At 48.9% G+C, this 7,501-nt stretch overlaps 1 pseudogene; it reads left to right on the plus strand.

Moving 5' to 3' along the window:
- Positions 1–3,440: 3,440 nt before the first annotated feature.
- LOC123158438 (DNA (cytosine-5)-methyltransferase 1A-like) lies at positions 3,441–6,892 on the plus strand (annotated as a pseudogene).
- Positions 6,893–7,501: the final 609 nt, after the last annotated feature.

Below are 7,501 nucleotides of genomic sequence, written 5' to 3' on the forward strand. Positions count from 1 at the left end.
AACTGAGTGCTGCTCTGTTGACTAGTTGCATGAGTGCATACCCAGCCCACCAGTGTTCAAGGCTTGGCCTCCGCGTGGTGCATCAAGGGTTGTTTCTTCTTACTACAAAAATCCACATGGGGTCTATTTTTTTTTAATATGACAACTTGAGAACCAAGCGTCGTTCTGTTATCAAGTGTGCCCAACCTGCCCGCGTTTGAGGATTGGCCTGCGCGTGGTGCAATGGTGCCTCATGTGATGTTTCTTACTAAAACAAGTCATGTGTGCTCACCCACCCTGTAGATGTTAGCGTTTTAATACAAGACAACTTGTCCCATGCCTTTGTAGACTATATTCATTTATCATCTTGCGCAGAAGTTTAAGTTTTTTTTAAACATAAGCTATTAGTTTTGGCTAGCTAGCTGTATAGTTTTGGTTTTGCTCTTCTTTTTGTTTCCCATTTCTATTTTTTATAGGGCGTTTGGCTAGCCCAGTTTTTTTTTCCAGGTTTCGTTGCTTTGTTTTGGTTTTGTTGAAGGTTCTGTGTCATCTTGCAGTTTTTCTAATACAATGACACGTAGTCCGTGTTGTAGAAAGGAAGCTTAATCTATTATGGAGTAATTGCATGTCTACCGAGATACATATATTAGCCACATCTTGATTTTGTTACACTTAGACATAACACTTGACATGGCATCCTCCAGTTTTAGGATCAGTGCGGAGTTCTAGGTCATATTGATAATAGTAAGTATTAACTCTTGATAATGCTTTGGTCCAGTTCGACCACCTGTTATCTGACCTTCTTTTTTGATTGTACTCCACTTAATGTTTTTATGTATGTGCTTCATCTGATGCATGCATACTTGCATTGCCTTCAGTTCTCAGTTTGTCCATCATTTTTGGGTTTTCAGGAACAAAGAGGCGCAGCAGAGCAAAGTCTCATAAGGGCGAAGATGAGAACATTGAGGATGATAAGTTGGTGAACTTGACAATGTCAATAAAGAGAGCTATGTTACCACTGAAAATGGTCATGTGACCACTGTCCGAAAGAGACCAAAGAGAGTAGCTGCCTGTTCTAATTTCAAAGAGAAGACATCTGACTTATCTGAAGAAGATTTGTTTGTCACAATCAAGGAAATCCAGACTGAAGAGGGAATAGAGTCTGTTAGGTTGACAAAAAAAAGGACCTGAAGATAAGCGATCTTGCGGAAAACTCATTGATTTCATCCTGCGTGATGGAGATGGTAATCTGCAATCTTTTGAAATGACTCAAAAGTGATGGTATCTCTATGACAGCTCTTGTCATGATCTTTGACGATGATATGGCAAAGGACAAGGAAAAGGGAGTATGATGAGATTTTGAGTAGTCAAGTACTGGGAAATTTCTGGCTGTAAAGAAGGCACTGATAATTGGCTCTCATCAGAACTAACTGATCATAAATTTGTGAAGCCTGCAAACAGTTACAGGTCTTATTTTGATCTTTTCAGTCAGAAGGCTCGTCTCGTCTGTGTTGAAGTTTACAGAAAGTTAGTTAGATCAGTTTACCGAAAAAGGCTTTCGCCCCGCTTTATATATAAAGCAACAACCCACAAGCATCCAGTACAACCACACGCTACGCCACCGCAACACACGCACACACCCAGGACGGGATACAAAGGCGCTGAGCGCAGCAACACTACTCCTAGCACTACCGCTCCGAAGATATGAAGCTACATATGACGACCCATGCGCTCCAAGGCGGCGCCTTTAGGAAGGAAACGACGCCGGAGCGCCGCCACCGCCCGATCCAAGGATCAAAGCTTCCCCCGGAGCCGCATGATGGGCAATGAGAGCCGCGACGACGCCTTCAAGAAGGGAGCGATCTTCGCCGCCGCCGGTCCGTCCGAAGATAGAGCAAGTTTTCACCTCGGCCAACATTCACCGCCACCGAACGCGACACCCTGGCTACCACGCCGCCCACACGGCCATGATGAGCGGGCAGCACCAAGGCGCGGGCTTTGTCCAAGAGCACCGCGCCACCACCACCACCGGGGCCGCCGCCCCAGCATCCAAGACCTCAACACCACCTCACCCGTGACCCGGCGCACCCCAACGAAAGAGACGAGCGGAAAGGTCCCACCTTTCGCGCCCCTGGGCAACCCCCAGCGTCGAGACCCAATAGGTCGGCCAGAACCGGCATCCACCGACCCATCCTGCTACCCCAAGCGCAAGATGAACTCGGTCCTGCTGCATCGTGCGCGAGACGAGGTCGGTCCTGCTGCATCGTGCGCGAGACGAGCCCGATCCTGCTGCATCGTGTGCGAGACGAGCTCAGTCCTGCTGCAACGTGCGCGAGACGAGGTCTGTCCTGCGGCATCGGGCGCGAGACGAGCGGTGGATCGCAGCTGGGAAAGGACCAGCCCTTTGATGGGAGTAGCGCCCGGGCGACGAGGAGATGGGGTGAAGGACGAGACGGCCCGAACGCAGACAAACCGACGCCGGAGGAGCCGGCCGTTGCCGCGGATAGATCCGTCGAGTCACCGTGAAGTCGCCACGACACCGGTAGGCCACCGAGACCTACCCATGTCGCCGCCCACGGCCGGAGCAGCAGCCATGCCCGGCCGCTGCCCTACCCGCGTCGCCCGGCGGGCTCCAAGCGCCGGAGCCGCCGGGCACGCACCACCGGAGCCAGGCGCCACCGGCCGGCCCCCAAAGCCAGATCCGGACGGATCCGGCCCGAGACTGGTCACGCGCCACCTCCCGAGATGGGAGCCCCGCAGCCGCCCCGCAGCGCGCAGCCCGAGGATCGCTGGAGCACCGCCACAGCAGGCCACCCCGCCACCCCACGAGACTGCCGCCGCACCGCTGGATTCCGCGGGCGACCAGCACCGTCGCTCAAAGGGGCCGCCCCGCGCCGGCGCCCTCAAGCGGACGGGGAAGGAGGGCCCCGCCGCCGCCTCGCCCGCCGGGCTTTGCCCGACGAAGCGCGCCGGCGACGGCGGGGGGGGAGGGGAGCGAGACGGGGCCGAGGGCCGCGGCCACAGGGCCCCCCCGGGCGCGCGCGGGCGCGCCGCTGGAGGAGAGGGGAGGAGAGGGGGAAGGGGAGAGGGGGAGGGGAGCGGGGCGGGCCGGGAGGCGCGCGCCCGGCGGCCGGCGCCAGCGGGGGAGCGGGGTCGCCGGCGGCGGCGGGGGTGGGAACCCTAGGGAGGGGAGGGTTTTTGTCGCTGGCCCAGTTAGATCAGTTGGCGGAAATCCTTTGTTAGGCCTGGAAGAATTGCTTGCTAGTGCTGTGTGTTCCATTAGTTCTAACAGAGGTTTCAATGGAACACTGAGCAAGGACTTTGTGGTCTCAATTGGTGAGTTCATACACACCCAACTTACTGCATTAGATCATACATCAAACACTGATGATGAGAGACTGTCCGCGCTGCCCTTTCTTGTTGCACTATGAAATGAGTGTAAATCCAGGGTGGAATTCAGCATGTTGCGAGCTACGACCACAATTGGAACTTTGATGATCAAGGATATGCAGTGTAAGGAGGTGACGCAGAATGAGGTGAAGATGAGAAATTAGCAAGACTGTTGCAGCAAGAGGAAGAGTGGAAGATGATGAAACCTAGAGGCAAGCGTGGAATTTAACAGAAAAATACTATCAGAGACCAGATTTGTCTTCAAGAATGTTACACTAAGATGAAGCCGAGAGGCAAGCGCTGGAGCTGGCACTTGTAGTTCTTGTGAAGCGCGAGAATCGGTTGGTTATGAATTCAAAATACTATCAGAGACCAGCTTTGTCTTCAAGAATTTTACATACAGCGTTCATGACTTTCTGTATATCAAACCTGAGTTTTTCTCTCAAGTGGAGGGTCATGGGACTTACAAGGCTGGAAGAAATGTGGGCCTGAGGGCTAATGTAATATTCCAGTTGCAGAGTATCTGTGCTCCTGAGTCTAAGAAATCTAATCCAGAATCAACCAAAGTCAGTCTAAGAAGGCTATCCAGGCCCGACGACATTTCATCAGCAAAAGCTTACTCTTCAGTCATTAGAGAGGTTTATCACTTTGCCCTATTGTTTAAGGTCTAATATTCACTGCATCATTGTTGATCCATATCAGTATCGGCGTGCGCATATGATTCCACAAAAAACTTTTCTTGTACCTTTGGTCTTTAATATTTATGTTTTTGTTGTTTGATCCAGGTATACTACAGTGAAGATATCGTGAGTGTGCCTGTGGTGACGGTAGAAGGAAAATGTGAGGTTACAAAAAAAAAGACCTTCCTAATTCAAATCTTCCAGTAGTGGTTGAGCATGCCTTTTACTGCGAACATTACTGACTGCGAACACTTATATGATCCATGATACTGGAGCTCTCAAGCAGGTTAGATATTGCTAAATTCAGTTTTTGATCTGCCAAATTACTTTGTGTTTATTTTGTTGAGAAACCTCTTCAGATAGTTGACTGAGCTTGTCTTATCTTTGAACTAGCTACGTACCAATGTTAAGCTCATGACCCTAACAAGGAAGGCGCCTGCTTCGAAGAACAAAAGGCAAACATATCTGTGATGATGATCAAGCTGGTTCAGAAAAATAGGACACATTAGTGCCAGAGAACTGTCTTGCAACCCTTCATATTTTTGCTGGCCGTGGAGGTTTGTTTGCTGGGCTGCAGCTATCTGGTAATGTATTTTCATTTGCATGTTTTTTTGGAGATACATCATGCTTGTGCATTTCGGTAGATGGAAGGCTTTGGCCTCCACATACTTTCTGATCATTTAACTCTACAGGTGCATCACGTACAAAATGGGCAAATTCAACATGAAGAACCTGTTGGACAAGCATTTGGTGACAATCATCCAGAAGCTGCAGTATTTGTGGAGAACTGCATTGCTATTCTGAAGTATGCATTTCCTTTTCCTCTTTGGGTTAACCAGTTACTCCTGCAGTCCTGCGTCTCCAACTCAATTGTGACTAATGGCCTTTGGCAGAGCAATAATGCGATGATGTTGGTGATTGCATCTCGACTACTGAGGCTGTTGAGCAAGCAGCTAAGCTTTCAGACGAGAAGATTAAGAATCTCCCTTTGCCAGGTGAAGTAGAATTCATCGATGGTTGCCCTCCATGCCAGATCAGTTGTTTCACATACATACCAGGAGAATGCTTGATGCTTTGTTTGATCTTCCGTGCCGCTGCTTGACACGCTGTGCATGTTTTCTTGGGTTTTCTGGGATAAACAGATTCAGTGAAAGTCCATGGAGCAAACTTGCATTCCTGTCCTTTGCGGAGTGTTTCTGCCCTATGTTCTTTCTTCTAGATACTTGTGATATGGTGATGCTAGTGTCAGTCTGAAGGTCAAGCCTTTGTTGAATGAAATAAAGTTCCTTTGCTTTCTGTTTGTTTGTACTTGTGATATGACATTCCTTCGCTTTCATATGTTCTGATGCTTATGGTGTTGCACAGGCTCGATTCGGGATCTTAGGCAGGTGCTTATGGCGCACAGTCTAGGAAAAGGGCATTCATCTGGGCTGCTGCACCTGGTGAGACTCTTCCTGATTGGCTTGAACCGATGCACGTCTTAGCTAGCCCTGAGCTGAAAATCACTCTACCAGAAGGCAAGTACTGATGTACTCCTACTATGCAGCTGCCAAGAGCACAGCCTGAGGGGCTCCTTTCTGCTCTACAACAGTCGGGGATACAATTGGTGATCTACCACAGGTGGAGAATGGTGCCAGCAAAACAACAATACAGGTGCATATCCTACTCCAGTTTTCTTATGTCAATGTTCTTGCTTGATCTGTGCAAGCTGAGTGTTGCCCCTTGTGTGCTGTAATACGGAGGCGAACCTGTCTCTTGGTTCCTGAAGAAGATCCGAGGCGACGCGCTTTCGCTGGGTGACCACATACATATCTAAAGAGATGAACGAACTGAATCTCATAATGTGCAAGCACATACCAAAGCACCCTGGCTGTGACTGGCATGAGCTCCCAGACCAGAAGGTAGCTTTCTGCCATTTATTCACAATTTTTGCTGCTTTCTACTACCTCGTTGGTAGCCATGTGATGAAACTAGCTAATTTTAATGATGTGGATTCTACAGGTGAAGCTATCCACATGGCAATCGATGAAGTTGACACTTGGACTTGCCCAACACGACCAAGAGACATAATCAGTGGAAAGGCATGTACGGCAGGTTGGACTGGGAGGCCTTACATCTGTAACAGTCTAACAGATCCCTAGCCAATGGGCAAGGTCGGCATGTGCTTCCACCCTGATTAAGACAGGATCATCACCATTCGTGAACGTGCCCAATCCCAGCTAAACTACACCTGCTGATATCCCTATCAACATACGCCTAGAAATGCTACAGCATAGACTGTAGTATATATACAGTAATACCACCCACTGGTACCTTAACAATTACTCCCTCCGTCCGAAAATACTTGTCATCAAAATGGATAAAAAGGGATGCATCTAAAACTAAAATACGTCTAGATACATCTTTTTTTATCTATTTTGATGACAAGTATTTCCGGACGGAGGGAGTACATTTGACTGCAATGAAGCATAGTTTGCAGTCTACTACAGTAGTCTGAGCTATTTTATCGGGATTAGATAGCATTGTTCATAGATAGTTCTGTGCACGTGCAAGCACAATTGCTCATCTATTGTCTGGCTTAACCTCCATTCTAATGCAGGATGCCATGAACCGAAACAATTGCCATATTTCTGAAGATTTCTCATTCAGTCCCATGGCATGACATGACATGACATGACATGAATGCGCGTGTGCTTTCAGGGCTTCCCTGATGGCTACCATTTTGTCGGCAACATCCAGAGGAAGCACAGGCAGATTAGGAACGCCATACCACCCCCCCTCCCCTACGCACGAGGGATACAGCACAAGCAAGCTATCAACGCCAATCAGATGTGACTGGCATGACCTCCCAAACCAGAAGGTAACATTCTGTCATTTCATTCACATTCTCTACTGCTCTCTACCACCTTGTTGGCAACCATGTGATATAGGAATACTAGCTAATTCTCATGGTCTGGGTACAGGTGAAGCTATCCATGGGGCAATCAGTGGAGCTGGTCCCTTGGTGCTTGCCCAACACGACCAAGAGACACAATCAGTGGAAAGGGCTGTAACAGATCCCCTGTCAACGAGAAGGTTGGCATGTGCTTCCATACTGATGAAGACAGGTTCATCACCGCCCGTGAATGTGCCTGATCGCAGGTAAAGTACACTATGATATCCCTACGATACAGCAACACACCGACTGGTGCAGCGCCTCAACAATTACATTTGACCAAAATGAAGCATGGTCTGCAGTAGTTTTCGTCCCCACCAGTGCTACTAATAGTAAGTTGAGCCTTGTTCATACATAGTTCTGTGCACGTGCAAGCACAATTGCCTTGTCCATTGTCCAGGGCAAGCACAAGCAGATAAGAATCTAACGCACGATGCCATGAATCAAAACTGTTAGATTTGGTATAAGCGTTCCTACTCCTCCGTAGAGGAGCCGCGTGTCTTTATATTGATTTGAG

Source organism: Triticum aestivum, chromosome 7B (assembly GCF_018294505.1).
Source record: "Triticum aestivum cultivar Chinese Spring chromosome 7B, IWGSC CS RefSeq v2.1, whole genome shotgun sequence".
Classification (NCBI taxonomy): Eukaryota; Viridiplantae; Streptophyta; class Magnoliopsida; order Poales; family Poaceae; genus Triticum; species Triticum aestivum.